The sequence below is a fragment of the Hyla sarda genome, unplaced genomic scaffold (genome assembly GCF_029499605.1).
Source record: "Hyla sarda isolate aHylSar1 unplaced genomic scaffold, aHylSar1.hap1 scaffold_1012, whole genome shotgun sequence".
Taxonomy (NCBI): Eukaryota; Metazoa; Chordata; class Amphibia; order Anura; family Hylidae; genus Hyla; species Hyla sarda.
In genome coordinates, this window is record NW_026607631.1 from 46,289 (window position 1) to 64,102 (window position 17,814).

Below are 17,814 nucleotides of genomic sequence, written 5' to 3' on the forward strand. Positions count from 1 at the left end.
ATATAAAATCTCATCCCTTCCCCAATATCGCGCCACACCCCTACCCCTTAATTCCCTGGTTGAACTTGATGGACATATGTCTTTTTTCGACCGTACTAACTATGTAACTATGTAACATAACATGGGGGGGGGGGGGTCTCCTGGCTGTTCACACAGGTGTGTCATTGCTGTACATTGACCATGCATTGCTTCTGTGGTATTGCAAAGGCAAAGACAAATGCTTCCAGCCATCCATTGCACTAATGGATTGGTCATCAGCTGGCTGTCTATGTCCCGCATCAATATAGACCAAAGTACAGAGGGTTAGGCTATGCTATTGTGCACCTACCTGATGCATCAGAAGGTGCGAGGCCCTTGCTAAATTCTGTGCACAGACTTTGAGATCTATACTTTAGACTGTATCTAAACCTGCTCCAACATGGACTGACATTCTGGCCTACTTTCAGCCGATGCGACTTGTCTGTCGCTGAACAGTCGCTTTTTATGTATTCAGCACCTATGTATAATGTTGTAAAAATGCTCTAGAAGCTAAAGTCGCAGAAATGTCACACATATTTGGCCTGCAACTTTCTGTGCGACAAATTCAGACAGGAAAAATCAGTATAAATCCTTAGAAAATTATCCCCCAGTGTCTCCATCTGCTGGCGGTATTGAATAAGCATTGCTGCACTGATGGGGTATGCATTAGACGAAAAAAAAGAAGAAAAAGAAGAATAATACGCCCAGAAAAGAGGCGAAAAGGAGAAAAACGTAAAAAAACGTGAAAAAAAAGTAAGAGGAAGAGAAGGGAAAAAAAGGTGGAAATGGGTTTAAAAGTGATTTCGGCGGAGAATATATATATATATATATATATATATATATATATATATATACGCGCACACACACACATATATATAAACGTATTCTCCGTTGAGATATTGCAGCCGCTGCTGTGTCCAGGCCCAGGAGCCTTAGCACTGTGCTGTGATGTCACTCAATACCACTGACATCACTAGGTGTAAACAACATCTCTCCTTTGCTGTGTATGTGACTATGGAGCTGTTTGGTGATGTCGTCTATTATGGCCTTCATAGAAGCAACAGGAGATTGTTGCATCCATCTAGAACCCTCAGAACTACAGTGCTATGATGTCACTCACTTCCACAGGCCTTGCAGAGTGTAAACAACAACAACCCAGCTTTGTTGTGTATGTAACCATAGGGATTTGTGATGTCACCTAGAACCTTCACAGCAGCGACAGCTTTATGAGGAGCATCAGCACTGCTCTGCCTGAGCAGAACCATCACCGCCATAGGTTGTCAAATAACCCGGGTTTAACCCACACAGGTAAGTCCAATGGGGTGCAGGCATGTCCTCTATGCTTACAGCTTCCCGTGGGTGTTGGTTTGATACCGTTTGGGGACAGCCAAGGAGGCATCTGCAGGCAACAAAGGTAGGTGTGTGCTTGTGTGTGTGTTTCCTATGCAGATCCTAAGCCCAGTGTCACATGCAAGTAGGAGGAGTAAGAAGGGTTCCTGGCAAATCCGGGTTATGGATTGCATTTAAAAAGGCCCCGTGGGAGTGCAATGGGCCCCTGTCTTGCTGCTTAGCAATAATGGTATGGGTTTAGGTTCTGCTGTGTGTACTGGTGGTTGACTGCCCCCCAGCCCAGAGTGTGCATGGAAAATTGTCTGGCAGCCTCCCTGACAGCAAGCAGTGATAGTGCCCATGAAGGGCACCTTGTTGGGCCCGCCCCTTTCACGGTTATCGCTTCTCGGCCTTTTGGCTAAGATCAAGTGTAGTATCTGTTCTTATCAGTTTAATATCTGATACGTCCCCTATCTGGGGACCATATATTAAATGGATTTTTGAGAACGGGGGCCGATTTCGAAGCTTGCTTCCGTCGCCCTATGCATTGACCCGATATGGCAGTATCTTCGGGTACAGTGCACCACCCCCTTACAGGGTTAAAAAGAAAGATTCCTACTTTCATTGCTACCTGCTTGCTGGCTAGCCAGCTAGCCAGCCCTGTGGGCCTTGCTGCTGCTGCAGCCAAAAAACAAAAGGTGGTGCTGCTGCTGCTTCTGCTGCTTCTGCTTCTGCTTGTGTCTGGCCGCTGTTGGAGCGTCCAGGCACAGGACTTCTGCTGCTGCTGACTAAATGGCCTCCTTAATTGGATCATTTGAGTAGCCAGCACACCTGTGCAGGTAGGGCATGACATGATAGGCAGCTGCCTTGATAGCGGGTGGGTGCTGAATGTTCCTAATTGACAAAATAAGATTAATGCTTATGAAGAAATATAAAATCTCATCCCTTCCCCAATATCGCGCCACACCCCTACCCCTTAATTCCCTGGTTGAACTTGATGGACATATGTCTTTTTTCGACCGTACTAACTATGTAACTATGTAACATAACATGGGGGGGGGGGGGGGGGGTCTCCTGGCTGTTCACACAGGTGTGTCATTGCTGTACATTGACCATGCATTGCTTCTGTGGTATTGCAAAGGCAAAGACAAATGCTTCCAGCCATCCATTGCACTAATGGATTGGTCATCAGCTGGCTGTCTATGTCCCGCATCAATATAGACCAAAGTACAGAGGGTTAGGCTATGCTATTGTGCACCTACCTGATGCATCAGAAGGTGCGAGGCCCTTGCTAAATTCTGTGCACAGACTTTGAGATCTATACTTTAGACTGTATCTAAACCTGCTCCAACATGGACTGACATTCTGGCCTACTTTCAGCCGATGCGACTTGTCTGTCGCTGAACAGTCGCTTTTTATGTATTCAGCACCTATGTATAATGTTGTAAAAATGCTCTAGAAGCTAAAGTCGCAGAAATGTCACACATATTTGGCCTGCAACTTTCTGTGCGACAAATTCAGACAGGAAAAATCAGTATAAATCCTTAGAAAATTATCCCCCAGTGTCTCCATCTGCTGGCGGTATTGAATAAGCATTGCTGCACTGATGGGGTATGCATTAGACGAAAAAAAAGAAGAAAAAGAAGAATAATACGCCCAGAAAAGAGGCGAAAAGGAGAAAAACGTAAAAAAACGTGAAAAAAAAGTAAGAGGAAGAGAAGGGAAAAAAAGGTGGAAATGGGTTTAAAAGTGATTTCGGCGGAGAAATATATATATATATATATATATATATATATATATATATATATATATACGCGCACACACACACATATATATAAACGTATTCTCCGTTGAGATATTGCAGCCGCTGCTGTGTCCAGGCCCAGGAGCCTTAGCACTGTGCTGTGATGTCACTCAATACCACTGACATCACTAGGTGTAAACAACATCTCTCCTTTGCTGTGTATGTGACTATGGAGCTGTTTGGTGATGTCGTCTATTATGGCCTTCATAGAAGCAACAGGAGATTGTTGCATCCATCTAGAACCCTCAGAACTACAGTGCTATGATGTCACTCACTTCCACAGGCCTTGCAGAGTGTAAACAACAACAACCCAGCTTTGTTGTGTATGTAACCATAGGGATTTGTGATGTCACCTAGAACCTTCACAGCAGCGACAGCTTTATGAGGAGCATCAGCACTGCTCTGCCTGAGCAGAACCATCACCGCCATAGGTTGTCAAATAACCCGGGTTTAACCCACACAGGTAAGTCCAATGGGGTGCAGGCATGTCCTCTATGCTTACAGCTTCCCGTGGGTGTTGGTTTGATACCGTTTGGGGACAGCCAAGGAGGCATCTGCAGGCAACAAAGGTAGGTGTGTGCTTGTGTGTGTGTTTCCTATGCAGATCCTAAGCCCAGTGTCACATGCAAGTAGGAGGAGTAAGAAGGGTTCCTGGCAAATCCGGGTTATGGATTGCATTTAAAAAGGCCCCGTGGGAGTGCAATGGGCCCCTGTCTTGCTGCTTAGCAATAATGGTATGGGTTTAGGTTCTGCTGTGTGTACTGGTGGTTGACTGCCCCCCAGCCCAGAGTGTGCATGGAAAATTGTCTGGCAGCCTCCCTGACAGCAAGCAGTGATAGTGCCCATGAAGGGCACCTTGTTGGGCCCGCCCCTTTCACGGTTATCGCTTCTCGGCCTTTTGGCTAAGATCAAGTGTAGTATCTGTTCTTATCAGTTTAATATCTGATACGTCCCCTATCTGGGGACCATATATTAAATGGATTTTTGAGAACGGGGGCTGATTTCGAAGCTTGCTTCCGTCGCCCTATGCATTGACCCGATATGGCAGTATCTTCGGGTACAGTGCACCACCCCCTTACAGGGTTAAAAAGAAAGATTCCTACTTTCATTGCTACCTGCTTGCTGGCTAGCCAGCTAGCCAGCCCTGTGGGCCTTGCTGCTGCTGCAGCCAAAAAACAAAAGGTGGTGCTGCTGCTGCTTCTGCTGCTTCTGCTTCTGCTTGTGTCTGGCCGCTGTTGGAGCGTCCAGGCACAGGACTGCTGCTGCTGCTGACTAAATGGCCTCCTTAATTGGATCATTTGAGTAGCCAGCACACCTGTGCAGGTAGGGCATGACATGATAGGCAGCTGCCTTGATAGCGGGTGGGTGCTGAATGTTCCTAATTGACAAAATAAGATTAATGCTTATGAAGAAATATAAAATCTCATCCCTTCCCCAATATCGCGCCACACCCCTACCCCTTAATTCCCTGGTTGAACTTGATGGACATATGTCTTTTTTCGACCGTACTAACTATGTAACTATGTAACATAACATGGGGGGGGGGGGGGGGTCTCCTGGCTGTTCACACAGGTGTGTCATTGCTGTACATTGACCATGCATTGCTTCTGTGGTATTGCAAAGGCAAAGACAAATGCTTCCAGCCATCCATTGCACTAATGGATTGGTCATCAGCTGGCTGTCTATGTCCCGCATCAATATAGACCAAAGTACAGAGGGTTAGGCTATGCTATTGTGCACCTACCTGATGCATCAGAAGGTGCGAGGCCCTTGCTAAATTCTGTGCACAGACTTTGAGATCTATACTTTAGACTGTATCTAAACCTGCTCCAACATGGACTGACATTCTGGCCTACTTTCAGCCGATGCGACTTGTCTGTCGCTGAACAGTCGCTTTTTATGTATTCAGCACCTATGTATAATGTTGTAAAAATGCTCTAGAAGCTAAAGTCGCAGAAATGTCACACATATTTGGCCTGCAACTTTCTGTGCGACAAATTCAGACAGGAAAAATCAGTATAAATCCTTAGAAAATTATCCCCCAGTGTCTCCATCTGCTGGCGGTATTGAATAAGCATTGCTGCACTGATGGGGTATGCATTAGACGAAAAAAAAGAAGAAAAAGAAGAATAATACGCCCAGAAAAGAGGCGAAAAGGAGAAAAACGTAAAAAAACGTGAAAAAAAAGTAAGAGGAAGAGAAGGGAAAAAAAGGTGGAAATGGGTTTAAAAGTGATTTCGGCGGAGAATATATATATATATATATATATATATATATATATATATATATATATACGCGCACACACACACATATATATAAACGTATTCTCCGTTGAGATATTGCAGCCGCTGCTGTGTCCAGGCCCAGGAGCCTTAGCACTGTGCTGTGATGTCACTCAATACCACTGACATCACTAGGTGTAAACAACATCTCTCCTTTGCTGTGTATGTGACTATGGAGCTGTTTGGTGATGTCGTCTATTATGGCCTTCATAGAAGCAACAGGAGATTGTTGCATCCATCTAGAACCCTCAGAACTACAGTGCTATGATGTCACTCACTTCCACAGGCCTTGCAGAGTGTAAACAACAACAACCCAGCTTTGTTGTGTATGTAACCATAGGGATTTGTGATGTCACCTAGAACCTTCACAGCAGCGACAGCTTTATGAGGAGCATCAGCACTGCTCTGCCTGAGCAGAACCATCACCGCCATAGGTTGTCAAATAACCCGGGTTTAACCCACACAGGTAAGTCCAATGGGGTGCAGGCATGTCCTCTATGCTTACAGCTTCCCGTGGGTGTTGGTTTGATACCGTTTGGGGACAGCCAAGGAGGCATCTGCAGGCAACAAAGGTAGGTGTGTGCTTGTGTGTGTGTTTCCTATGCAGATCCTAAGCCCAGTGTCACATGCAAGTAGGAGGAGTAAGAAGGGTTCCTGGCAAATCCGGGTTATGGATTGCATTTAAAAAGGCCCCGTGGGAGTGCAATGGGCCCCTGTCTTGCTGCTTAGCAATAATGGTATGGGTTTAGGTTCTGCTGTGTGTACTGGTGGTTGACTGCCCCCCAGCCCAGAGTGTGCATGGAAAATTGTCTGGCAGCCTCCCTGACAGCAAGCAGTGATAGTGCCCATGAAGGGCACCTTGTTGGGCCCGCCCCTTTCACGGTTATCGCTTCTCGGCCTTTTGGCTAAGATCAAGTGTAGTATCTGTTCTTATCAGTTTAATATCTGATACGTCCCCTATCTGGGGACCATATATTAAATGGATTTTTGAGAACGGGGGCTGATTTCGAAGCTTGCTTCCGTCGCCCTATGCATTGACCCGATATGGCAGTATCTTCGGGTACAGTGCACCACCCCCTTACAGGGTTAAAAAGAAAGATTCCTACTTTCATTGCTACCTGCTTGCTGGCTAGCCAGCTAGCCAGCCCTGTGGGCCTTGCTGCTGCTGCAGCCAAAAAACAAAAGGTGGTGCTGCTGCTGCTTCTGCTGCTTCTGCTTCTGCTTGTGTCTGGCCGCTGTTGGAGCGTCCAGGCACAGGACTGCTGCTGCTGCTGACTAAATGGCCTCCTTAATTGGATCATTTGAGTAGCCAGCACACCTGTGCAGGTAGGGCATGACATGATAGGCAGCTGCCTTGATAGCGGGTGGGTGCTGAATGTTCCTAATTGACAAAATAAGATTAATGCTTATGAAGAAATATAAAATCTCATCCCTTCCCCAATATCGCGCCACACCCCTACCCCTTAATTCCCTGGTTGAACTTGATGGACATATGTCTTTTTTCGACCGTACTAACTATGTAACTATGTAACATAACATGGGGGGGGGGGGGTCTCCTGGCTGTTCACACAGGTGTGTCATTGCTGTACATTGACCATGCATTGCTTCTGTGGTATTGCAAAGGCAAAGACAAATGCTTCCAGCCATCCATTGCACTAATGGATTGGTCATCAGCTGGCTGTCTATGTCCCGCATCAATATAGACCAAAGTACAGAGGGTTAGGCTATGCTATTGTGCACCTACCTGATGCATCAGAAGGTGCGAGGCCCTTGCTAAATTCTGTGCACAGACTTTGAGATCTATACTTTAGACTGTATCTAAACCTGCTCCAACATGGACTGACATTCTGGCCTACTTTCAGCCGATGCGACTTGTCTGTCGCTGAACAGTCGCTTTTTATGTATTCAGCACCTATGTATAATGTTGTAAAAATGCTCTAGAAGCTAAAGTCGCAGAAATGTCACACATATTTGGCCTGCAACTTTCTGTGCGACAAATTCAGACAGGAAAAATCAGTATAAATCCTTAGAAAATTATCCCCCAGTGTCTCCATCTGCTGGCGGTATTGAATAAGCATTGCTGCACTGATGGGGTATGCATTAGACGAAAAAAAAGAAGAAAAAGAAGAATAATACGCCCAGAAAAGAGGCGAAAGGGAGAAAAACGTAAAAAAACGTGAAAAAAAAGTAAGAGGAAGAGAAGGGAAAAAAAGGTGGAAATGGGTTTAAAAGTGATTTCGGCGGAGAAATATATATATATATATATATATATATATATATATATATATATACGCGCACACACACACATATATATAAACGTATTCTCCGTTGAGATATTGCAGCCGCTGCTGTGTCCAGGCCCAGGAGCCTTAGCACTGTGCTGTGATGTCACTCAATACCACTGACATCACTAGGTGTAAACAACATCTCTCCTTTGCTGTGTATGTGACTATGGAGCTGTTTGGTGATGTCGTCTATTATGGCCTTCATAGAAGCAACAGGAGATTGTTGCATCCATCTAGAACCCTCAGAACTACAGTGCTATGATGTCACTCACTTCCACAGGCCTTGCAGAGTGTAAACAACAACAACCCAGCTTTGTTGTGTATGTAACCATAGGGATTTGTGATGTCACCTAGAACCTTCACAGCAGCGACAGCTTTATGAGGAGCATCAGCACTGCTCTGCCTGAGCAGAACCATCACCGCCATAGGTTGTCAAATAACCCGGGTTTAACCCGCACAGGTAAGTCCAATGGGGTGCAGGCATGTCCTCTATGCTTACAGCTTCCCGTGGGTGTTGGTTTGATACCGTTTGGGGACAGCCAAGGAGGCATCTGCAGGCAACAAAGGTAGGTGTGTGCTTGTGTGTGTGTTTCCTATGCAGATCCTAAGCCCAGTGTCACATGCAAGTAGGAGGAGTAAGAAGGGTTCCTGGCAAATCCGGGTTATGGATTGCATTTAAAAAGGCCCCGTGGGAGTGCAATGGGCCCCTGTCTTGCTGCTTAGCAATAATGGTATGGGTTTAGGTTCTGCTGTGTGTACTGGTGGTTGACTGCCCCCCAGCCCAGAGTGTGCATGGAAAATTGTCTGGCAGCCTCCCTGACAGCAAGCAGTGATAGTGCCCATGAAGGGCACCTTGTTGGGCCCGCCCCTTTCACGGTTATCGCTTCTCGGCCTTTTGGCTAAGATCAAGTGTAGTATTTGCTTGCTTGATCTGGCTGGAAGGTGCCCGGGGTACCCGCTCCTTTTCCCTGGGGGATCGTTCCATCTTTTGGAGGGACTAAACCCCCTTGCTGACATCAGGGTAGCGGCTTAGTCCCCGGGCAACGAGGAGCGATCACCACCTACCTGCTTGCAGTAGGGGAGGTGTTTTGTTCTGCGATGGAGGAGGCTGGCAAGACAGAAGATCCTGCTGTAGGTGTACCTAGCTACGCCAGACTACGAAATGGAGTTCGTGTTACTCTTTTGGACCCTGAGAAGAAGGAGAGAGGCTTATTTTTCGTAGTGGAAGAGATTTTGTTCAAGCTCTTTGAGCTGAAGAAGGAACAGATTTTATCCATGCTGGAATTTCCAAGAAGTGGTATCTATGACGTGGTTCTGGTTTCGGAGGAGGACTGTGGTATGTTCTGCAATAAAGCATTGCTGTGGAAGTCGCACCCTGTGTTGGGAGGGGTAGAGATTACTCCCCATTTTCCGACGCAGGAAAGACTTCTAACTGTAAGGATGTACAGTCCGTATATCCCAGAAGAGGAGATTGTTTTGTTCCTTTCCAGATTCTGTGAGGAGGTGAAGCCAAAAGGCAAGATATATAATCAATTCGGTCTTTGGACGACGAAGTGGAAATTTCAAGTAAAGTTTCAGAAAGCACCTGATGGAAGGCTAATGTATCCGCCTGGTCGTTTTAAGATTGGTACAGTTAATGGGGACCTGTTCTTTTCTGGCATGGACGACTTTTGTCGAAAGTGTAAGAAGTACGGGCATAGGAAAGATTTCTGCGACATCTTGTGGTGCTATAAATGTCAAGGAGAAGGCCATGAACCAGAAGCATGTAAAGAAAAGAAAAAATGTCACCTATGTGGTGATGAGGGGCATCTGGTAGGCACGTGTCCTAAGAGGAAGAAGAAGAAGAAGGAGGGTATGAAAAGAAATAGAGAGGAGGAAATTGAGGTGAGTGAAGAACCGGAAGGGGAAGAAGCTCCAACTAGAAAAGTGGTGGAGGAGAAGAAAAGGAAAGAAAATGAAGAAGATGAATTTATACCGGTAAGGTATGGAGGCTCTCTTGATGTTGTTTTCGAGAGTGTGACAAATAAAGAGAAAAAGGCCTTTGACAAGGATTTGGGTAGTCTAAAAGAAAGATTGGGATACAAAATCAATGAAGCAAGGGATAAAGTTTATCGTTCGTTTCACGCAGATGTGGATAGATTTGTGGAAACATACAAAGTTCCGGCGTGGCTGGCGGTTCCAGCTAAAAGTGAGATGCAGAGAGGTGCAATAACTTGTGGTTTCCTAGAGTTCTTGATGGTTTTTGCATGGAGAAGAGGAATGACCTTTTGGTAAACCTCTTTGGTGAAATATTGCATGGTTAGTTTTGGTAAAATATTTTTTTATGTTTTAAATATGGTTTCTTTTATTGTTAAAAAAGATAAAGAAATAAAGAAAAACGGTTTTCCTGATGATGAACAAAAAAAAATCAAGCTCAAATAAGAACTTAGAGCTCTGATGGAGTTCTGAGGGTTAACTTAAAAATCTGTTCTTATCAGTTTAATATCTGATACGTCCCCTATCTGGGGACCATATATTAAATGGATTTTTGAGAACGGGGGCCGATTTCGAAGCTTGCTTCCGTCGCCCTATGCATTGACCCGATATGGCAGTATCTTCGGGTACAGTGCACCACCCCCTTACAGGGTTAAAAAGAAAGATTCCTACTTTCATTGCTACCTGCTTGCTGGCTAGCCAGCTAGCCAGCCCTGTGGGCCTTGCTGCTGCTGCAGCCAAAAAACAAAAGGTGGTGCTGCTTCTGCTGCTTCTGCTTCTGCTTGTGTCTGGCCGCTGTTGGAGCGTCCAGGCACAGGACTTCTGCTGCTGCTGACTAAATGGCCTCCTTAATTGGATCATTTGAGTAGCCAGCACACCTGTGCAGGTAGGGCATGACATGATAGGCAGCTGCCTTGATAGCGGGTGGGTGCTGAATGTTCCTAATTGACAAAATAAGATTAATGCTTATGAAGAAATATAAAATCTCATCCCTTCCCCAATATCGCGCCACACCCCTACCCCTTAATTCCCTGGTTGAACTTGATGGACATATGTCTTTTTTCGACCGTACTAACTATGTAACTATGTAACATAACATGGGGGGGGGGGGGTCTCCTGGCTGTTCACACAGGTGTGTCATTGCTGTACATTGACCATGCATTGCTTCTGTGGTATTGCAAAGGCAAAGACAAATGCTTCCAGCCATCCATTGCACTAATGGATTGGTCATCAGCTGGCTGTCTATGTCCCGCATCAATATAGACCAAAGTACAGAGGGTTAGGCTATGCTATTGTGCACCTACCTGATGCATCAGAAGGTGCGAGGCCCTTGCTAAATTCTGTGCACAGACTTTGAGATCTATACTTTAGGCTGTATCTAAACCTGCTCCAACATGGACTGACATTCTGGCCTACTTTCAGCCAATTGCGACTTGTCTGTCGCTGAACAGTCGCTTTTTATGTATTCAGCACCTATGTATAATGTTGTAAAAATGCTCTAGAAGCTAAAGTCGCAGAAATGTCACACATATTTGGCCTGCAACTTTCTGTGCGACAAATTCAGACAGGAAAAATCAGTATAAATCCTTAGAAAATTATCCCCCATGGTCTCCATCTGCTGGCGGTATTGAATAAGCATTGCTGCACTGATGGGGTATGCATTAGACGAAAAAAAAGAAGAAAAAGAAGAATAATACGCCCAGAAAAGAGGCGAAAAGGAGAAAAACGTAAAAAAACGTGAAAAAAAAGTAAGAGGAAGAGAAGGGAAAAAAAGGTGGAAATGGGTTTAAAAGTGATTTCGGCGGAGAAATATATATATATATATATATATATATATATATATATATATATATATATATATATGCGCACACACACACATATATATAAACGTATTCTCCGTTGAGATATTGCAGCCGCTGCTGTGTCCAGGCCCAGGAGCCTTAGCACTGTGCTGTGATGTCACTCAATACCACTGACATCACTAGGTGTAAACAACATCTCTCCTTTGCTGTGTATGTGACTATGGAGCTGTTTGGTGATGTCGTCTATTATGGCCTTCATAGAAGCAACAGGAGATTGTTGCATCCATCTAGAACCCTCAGAACTACAGTGCTATGATGTCACTCACTTCCACAGGCCTTGCAGAGTGTAAACAACAACAACCCAGCTTTGTTGTGTATGTAACCATAGGGATTTGTGATGTCACCTAGAACCTTCACAGCAGCGACAGCTTTATGAGGAGCATCAGCACTGCTCTGCCTGAGCAGAACCATCACCGCCATAGGTTGTCAAATAACCCGGGTTTAACCCACACAGGTAAGTCCAATGGGGTGCAGGCATGTCCTCTATGCTTACAGCTTCCCGTGGGTGTTGGTTTGATACCGTTTGGGGACAGCCAAGGAGGCATCTGCAGGCAACAAAGGTAGGTGTGTGCTTGTGTGTGTGTTTCCTATGCAGATCCTAAGCCCAGTGTCACATGCAAGTAGGAGGAGTAAGAAGGGTTCCTGGCAAATCCGGGTTATGGATTGCATTTAAAAAGGCCCCGTGGGAGTGCAATGGGCCCCTGTCTTGCTGCTTAGCAATAATGGTATGGGTTTAGGTTCTGCTGTGTGTACTGGTGGTTGACTGCCCCCCAGCCCAGAGTGTGCATGGAAAATTGTCTGGCAGCCTCCCTGACAGCAAGCAGTGATAGTGCCCATGAAGGGCACCTTGTTGGGCCCGCCCCTTTCACGGTTATCGCTTCTCGGCCTTTTGGCTAAGATCAAGTGTAGTATCTGTTCTTATCAGTTTAATATCTGATACGTCCCCTATCTGGGGACCATATATTAAATGGATTTTTGAGAACGGGGGCCGATTTCGAAGCTTGCTTCCGTCGCCCTATGCATTGACCCGATATGGCAGTATCTTCGGGTACAGTGCACCACCCCCTTACAGGGTTAAAAAGAAAGATTCCTACTTTCATTGCTACCTGCTTGCTGGCTAGCCAGCTAGCCAGCCCTGTGGGCCTTGCTGCTGCTGCAGCCAAAAAACAAAAGGTGGTGCTGCTGCTGCTTCTGCTGCTTCTGCTTCTGCTTGTGTCTGGCCGCTGTTGGAGCGTCCAGGCACAGGACTTCTGCTGCTGCTGACTAAATGGCCTCCTTAATTGGATCATTTGAGTAGCCAGCACACCTGTGCAGGTAGGGCATGACATGATAGGCAGCTGCCTTGATAGCGGGTGGGTGCTGAATGTTCCTAATTGACAAAATAAGATTAATGCTTATGAAGAAATATAAAATCTCATCCCTTCCCCAATATCGCGCCACACCCCTACCCCTTAATTCCCTGGTTGAACTTGATGGACATATGTCTTTTTTCGACCGTACTAACTATGTAACTATGTAACATAACATGGGGGGGGGGTGGGGGGTCTCCTGGCTGTTCACACAGGTGTGTCATTGCTGTACATTGACCATGCATTGCTTCTGTGGTATTGCAAAGGCAAAGACAAATGCTTCCAGCCATCCATTGCACTAATGGATTGGTCATCAGCTGGCTGTCTATGTCCCGCATCAATATAGACCAAAGTACAGAGGGTTAGGCTATGCTATTGTGCACCTACCTGATGCATCAGAAGGTGCGAGGCCCTTGCTAAATTCTGTGCACAGACTTTGAGATCTATACTTTAGACTGTATCTAAACCTGCTCCAACATGGACTGACATTCTGGCCTACTTTCAGCCGATGCGACTTGTCTGTCGCTGAACAGTCGCTTTTTATGTATTCAGCACCTATGTATAATGTTGTAAAAATGCTCTAGAAGCTAAAGTCGCAGAAATGTCACACATATTTGGCCTGCAACTTTCTGTGCGACAAATTCAGACAGGAAAAATCAGTATAAATCCTTAGAAAATTATCCCCCAGTGTCTCCATCTGCTGGCGGTATTGAATAAGCATTGCTGCACTGATGGGGTATGCATTAGACGAAAAAAAAGAAGAAAAAGAAGAATAATACGCCCAGAAAAGAGGCGAAAAGGAGAAAAACGTAAAAAAACGTGAAAAAAAAGTAAGAGGAAGAGAAGGGAAAAAAAGGTGGAAATGGGTTTAAAAGTGATTTCGGCGGAGAAATATATATATATATATATATATATATATATATATATATATATATATACGCGCACACACACACATATATATAAACGTATTCTCCGTTGAGATATTGCAGCCGCTGCTGTGTCCAGGCCCAGGAGCCTTAGCACTGTGCTGTGATGTCACTCAATACCACTGACATCACTAGGTGTAAACAACATCTCTCCTTTGCTGTGTATGTGACTATGGAGCTGTTTGGTGATGTCGTCTATTATGGCCTTCATAGAAGCAACAGGAGATTGTTGCATCCATCTAGAACCCTCAGAACTACAGTGCTATGATGTCACTCACTTCCACAGGCCTTGCAGAGTGTAAACAACAACAACCCAGCTTTGTTGTGTATGTAACCATAGGGATTTGTGATGTCACCTAGAACCTTCACAGCAGCGACAGCTTTATGAGGAGCATCAGCACTGCTCTGCCTGAGCAGAACCATCACCGCCATAGGTTGTCAAATAACCCGGGTTTAACCCACACAGGTAAGTCCAATGGGGTGCAGGCATGTCCTCTATGCTTACAGCTTCCCGTGGGTGTTGGTTTGATACCGTTTGGGGACAGCCAAGGAGGCATCTGCAGGCAACAAAGGTAGGTGTGTGCTTGTGTGTGTGTTTCCTATGCAGATCCTAAGCCCAGTGTCACATGCAAGTAGGAGGAGTAAGAAGGGTTCCTGGCAAATCCGGGTTATGGATTGCATTTAAAAAGGCCCCGTGGGAGTGCAATGGGCCCCTGTCTTGCTGCTTAGCAATAATGGTATGGGTTTAGGTTCTGCTGTGTGTACTGGTGGTTGACTGCCCCCCAGCCCAGAGTGTGCATGGAAAATTGTCTGGCAGCCTCCCTGACAGCAAGCAGTGATAGTGCCCATGAAGGGCACCTTGTTGGGCCCGCCCCTTTCACGGTTATCGCTTCTCGGCCTTTTGGCTAAGATCAAGTGTAGTATCTGTTCTTATCAGTTTAATATCTGATACGTCCCCTATCTGGGGACCATATATTAAATGGATTTTTGAGAACGGGGGCCGATTTCGAAGCTTGCTTCCGTCGCCCTATGCATTGACCCGATATGGCAGTATCTTCGGGTACAGTGCACCACCCCCTTACAGGGTTAAAAAGAAAGATTCCTACTTTCATTGCTACCTGCTTGCTGGCTAGCCAGCTAGCCAGCCCTGTGGGCCTTGCTGCTGCTGCAGCCAAAAAACAAAAGGTGGTGCTGCTGCTGCTTCTGCTGCTTCTGCTTCTGCTTGTGTCTGGCCGCTGTTGGAGCGTCCAGGCACAGGACTTCTGCTGCTGCTGACTAAATGGCCTCCTTAATTGGATCATTTGAGTAGCCAGCACACCTGTGCAGGTAGGGCATGACATGATAGGCAGCTGCCTTGATAGCGGGTGGGTGCTGAATGTTCCTAATTGACAAAATAAGATTAATGCTTATGAAGAAATATAAAATCTCATCCCTTCCCCAATATCGCGCCACACCCCTACCCCTTAATTCCCTGGTTGAACTTGATGGACATATGTCTTTTTTCGACCGTACTAACTATGTAACTATGTAACATAACATGGGGGGGGGGGGGGTCTCCTGGCTGTTCACACAGGTGTGTCATTGCTGTACATTGACCATGCATTGCTTCTGTGGTATTGCAAAGGCAAAGACAAATGCTTCCAGCCATCCATTGCACTAATGGATTGGTCATCAGCTGGCTGTCTATGTCCCGCATCAATATAGACCAAAGTACAGAGGGTTAGGCTATGCTATTGTGCACCTACCTGATGCATCAGAAGGTGCGAGGCCCTTGCTAAATTCTGTGCACAGACTTTGAGATCTATACTTTAGACTGTATCTAAACCTGCTCCAACATGGACTGACATTCTGGCCTACTTTCAGCCGATGCGACTTGTCTGTCGCTGAACAGTCGCTTTTTATGTATTCAGCACCTATGTATAATGTTGTAAAAATGCTCTAGAAGCTAAAGTCGCAGAAATGTCACACATATTTGGCCTGCAACTTTCTGTGCGACAAATTCAGACAGGAAAAATCAGTATAAATCCTTAGAAAATTATCCCCCAGTGTCTCCATCTGCTGGCGGTATTGAATAAGCATTGCTGCACTGATGGGGTATGCATTAGACGAAAAAAAAGAAGAAAAAGAAGAATAATACGCCCAGAAAAGAGGCGAAAAGGAGAAAAACTTAAAAAAACGTGAAAAAAAAGTAAGAGGAAGAGAAGGGAAAAAAAGGTGGAAATGGGTTTAAAAGTGATTTCGGCGGAGATATATATATATATATATATATATATATATATATATATATATATATACGCGCACACACACACATATATATAAACGTATTCTCCGTTGAGATATTGCAGCCGCTGCTGTGTCCAGGCCCAGGAGCCTTAGCACTGTGCTGTGATGTCACTCAATACCACTGACATCACTAGGTGTAAACAACATCTCTCCTTTGCTGTGTATGTGACTATGGAGCTGTTTGGTGATGTCGTCTATTATGGCCTTCGTAGAAGCAACAGGAGATTGTTGCATCCATCTAGAACCCTCAGAACTACAGTGCTATGATGTCACTCACTTCCACAGGCCTTGCAGAGTGTAAACAACAACAACCCAGCTTTGTTGTGTATGTAACCATAGGGATTTGTGATGTCACCTAGAACCTTCACAGCAGCGACAGCTTTATGAGGAGCATCAGCACTGCTCTGCCTGAGCAGAACCATCACCGCCATAGGTTGTCAAATAACCCGGGTTTAACCCACACAGGTAAGTCCAATGGGGTGCAGGCATGTCCTCTATGCTTACAGCTTCCCGTGGGTGTTGGTTTGATACCGTTTGGGGACAGCCAAGGAGGCATCTGCAGGCAACAAAGGTAGGTGTGTGCTTGTGTGTGTGTTTCCTATGCAGATCCTAAGCCCAGTGTCACATGCAAGTAGGAGGAGTAAGAAGGGTTCCTGGCAAATCCGGGTTATGGATTGCATTTAAAAAGGCCCCGTGGGAGTGCAATGGGCCCCTGTCTTGCTGCTTAGCAATAATGGTATGGGTTTAGGTTCTGCTGTGTGTACTGGTGGTTGACTGCCCCCCAGCCCAGAGTGTGCATGGAAAATTGTCTGGCAGCCTCCCTGACAGCAAGCAGTGATAGTGCCCATGAAGGGCACCTTGTTGGGCCCGCCCCTTTCACGGTTATCGCTTCTCGGCCTTTTGGCTAAGATCAAGTGTAGTATCTGTTCTTATCAGTTTAATATCTGATACGTCCCCTATCTGGGGACCATATATTAAATGGATTTTTGAGAACGGGGGCCGATTTCGAAGCTTGCTTCCGTCGCCCTATGCATTGACCCGATATGGCAGTATCTTCAGGTACAGTGCACCACCCCCTTACAGGGTTAAAAAGAAAGATTCCTACTTTCATTGCTACCTGCTTGCTGGCTAGCCAGCTAGCCAGCCCTGTGGGCCTTGCTGCTGCTGCAGCCAAAAAACAAAAGGTGGTGCTGCTGCTGCTTCTGCTGCTTCTGCTTCTGCTTGTGTCTGGCCGCTGTTGGAGCGTCCAGGCACAGGACTTCTGCTGCTGCTGACTAAATGGCCTCCTTAATTGGATCATTTGAGTAGCCAGCACACCTGTGCAGGTAGGGCATGACATGATAGGCAGCTGCCTTGATAGCGGGTGGGTGCTGAATGTTCCTAATTGACAAAATAAGATTAATGCTTATGAAGAAATATAAAATCTCATCCCTTCCCCAATATCGCGCCACACCCCTACCCCTTAATTCCCTGGTTGAACTTGATGGACATATGTCTTTTTTCGACCGTACTAACTATGTAACTATGTAACATAACATGGGGGGGGGGGGGGTCTCCTGGCTGTTCACACAGGTGTGTTATTGCTGTACATTGACCATGCATTGCTTCTGTGGTATTGCAAAGGCAAAGACAAATGCTTCCAGCCATCCATTGCACTAATGGATTGGTCATCAGCTGGCTGTCTATGTCCCGCATCAATATA

At 45.8% G+C, this 17,814-nt stretch overlaps 7 non-coding genes and 1 pseudogene across 7 annotated transcripts; all 8 read left to right on the top strand.

Annotated features, from left to right (window-relative positions):
• Nucleotides 1-1,745: 1,745 nt before the first annotated feature.
• On the top strand, nucleotides 1,746-1,936 carry LOC130298689 (U2 spliceosomal RNA). The gene has a single exon (XR_008850001.1). It is a non-coding gene; the product is annotated as a U2 spliceosomal RNA (small nuclear RNA).
• Nucleotides 1,937-4,033: 2,097 nt separating this feature from the next.
• On the top strand, nucleotides 4,034-4,224 carry LOC130298644 (U2 spliceosomal RNA). Its single transcript, XR_008849971.1, has one exon. It is a non-coding gene; the product is annotated as a U2 spliceosomal RNA (small nuclear RNA).
• A 2,094-nt stretch (nucleotides 4,225-6,318) lies between these two features.
• On the top strand, nucleotides 6,319-6,509 carry LOC130298656 (U2 spliceosomal RNA). Its single transcript, XR_008849982.1, has one exon. It is a non-coding gene; the product is annotated as a U2 spliceosomal RNA (small nuclear RNA).
• Nucleotides 6,510-8,597: 2,088 nt separating this feature from the next.
• LOC130298686 (U2 spliceosomal RNA) lies at nucleotides 8,598-8,726 on the top strand (annotated as a pseudogene).
• A 1,419-nt stretch (nucleotides 8,727-10,145) lies between these two features.
• Nucleotides 10,146-10,334, top strand: LOC130298670 (U2 spliceosomal RNA). The gene has a single exon (XR_008849994.1). It is a non-coding gene; the product is annotated as a U2 spliceosomal RNA (small nuclear RNA).
• A 2,093-nt stretch (nucleotides 10,335-12,427) lies between these two features.
• On the top strand, nucleotides 12,428-12,618 carry LOC130298645 (U2 spliceosomal RNA). The gene has a single exon (XR_008849972.1). It is a non-coding gene; the product is annotated as a U2 spliceosomal RNA (small nuclear RNA).
• Nucleotides 12,619-14,714: 2,096 nt separating this feature from the next.
• LOC130298646 (U2 spliceosomal RNA) lies at nucleotides 14,715-14,905 on the top strand. The gene has a single exon (XR_008849973.1). It is a non-coding gene; the product is annotated as a U2 spliceosomal RNA (small nuclear RNA).
• A 2,091-nt stretch (nucleotides 14,906-16,996) lies between these two features.
• LOC130298660 (U2 spliceosomal RNA) lies at nucleotides 16,997-17,187 on the top strand. The gene has a single exon (XR_008849986.1). It is a non-coding gene; the product is annotated as a U2 spliceosomal RNA (small nuclear RNA).
• Nucleotides 17,188-17,814: the final 627 nt, after the last annotated feature.